Here is a 1,651-nt window from a genome sequence, read left to right as displayed (position 1 = left end):
AGGCAAGTGGAAAATGTTTGGTATTTTTTATTCTCCCATTACACGTGTTTCATTTGCTAATAGAAATTACAAAGATTTACATGTTAGAAAGAAATGTAACGAAGTTATAATTAGAAATATAATACAAGAGCACTCAGAGATCTCAAACTTCCGCCAAGGCAAAACTAATGTCCTCTCAACGATTAGTCAGAAATGATTTTTAAAATGAGAATATCTGAAATAAACTTGACTGCTCTCACAAACGAGAATACTAAAAATGAACCCGACCGCTCTCAAATATTCAGTGAAAAAGCAGGAAAAATAATTCAGAATCCTTGTTTGATACCGGATCGATTCTAAAATCTAATCAGTTCGTACCAACCAAGAGGCAAAACATCCCTGAAAGTTTCATCCAAATCCATCCAGCGGTTCTTGAGATATCGTGTCCACGGACAAACAAACAAACACGACTGAAAACAATACCTCCGCCTTCGCTAAGGCAGAGGTAATAATATGATATGATATAATATAACATAATATTATATATATATAAATATATATATATATATATAATTTCAGCCATTTCACCGCAGACTGAAGAAAATGATGAACAACCTTAATCGATTTTCTAACTTTATTGGTTTCTCATCAGAGACGTCTACATCATTCTTCAATGAAAGTCTTCAATGAAACAAGCAGCCAAACTGTTTATATACTCAACAAATGCATTAGCTACTCTATGAAGGGGTCCCTAATTTGCATGGCGAAAGTGTTTAACACTCTATAATTACCAGCGGCCTGTTATATAAGTATTTACTTGAATTCGATCTTGCTGGTGGATAGCAACATCGCTATTATTAGCAAATTCAATATTCATAGCTTCAAAGTCCATGTGACATCTATTTATTCAGTTACATCATACACGAAGCATAAATAGATAATAAATACGGAAGATTTTTAAAAAGATAATAACTAATTAATATTTCTAATTTTATAATTATGATAATGGAGATGGCTGCCATAGCTATAATTACCGACGTTCACCATCAAAGACAATACGTCATAGAATAATAGAAAAAAATTAATTCTTTTTATTACTGAATATCGCTTATTAATCTCGTTTAATCATTTTAATTACCTTTTGGATATAGTTCCATTTGGAATTGTCTGAGTTTCTTTTGCTCTAAACGTCACACACTGCACTGAATATTGGTTTCACATTTTGGCACAAGGCCAGCAATTTGGGGGGAGTGGGTTAGTCGATTACAGAGACTCTAGTGTTCGACTGGTATTTCATTTATCGACCTCGAAAGGATGAAAAACAAAGTCGACCTCGGCGCAGTTTGAATATACTACTACTACTACTACTACTACTACTACTACTACTACTACTACTACTACTACTACTACTACTACTAATAATAATAATAATAATAATAATAATAATGATAATAATAATAAAACAGAAACAATTCCTATCATAGTAGGTGCCTTAGGTATAATAAAAAAAATATTCAGACAAATACATAACAAAAACACCAGGACTTACATATATATATAACATACAGAAAATTGCACTACTGGGCACTGCACACATCCTACGCAAAACACTTTCAATACAGTAACCATAAGAGCATCACAGCAAACCACAGCACACACCCAAGGCACACAG

Source organism: Octopus bimaculoides, chromosome 24 (genome assembly GCF_001194135.2).
Source record: "Octopus bimaculoides isolate UCB-OBI-ISO-001 chromosome 24, ASM119413v2, whole genome shotgun sequence".
Lineage (NCBI taxonomy): Eukaryota > Metazoa > Mollusca > Cephalopoda > Octopoda > Octopodidae > Octopus > Octopus bimaculoides.
The sequence above is the reverse complement of the archived record's forward strand: the minus strand, read 5'-3'. Positions refer to the sequence as shown.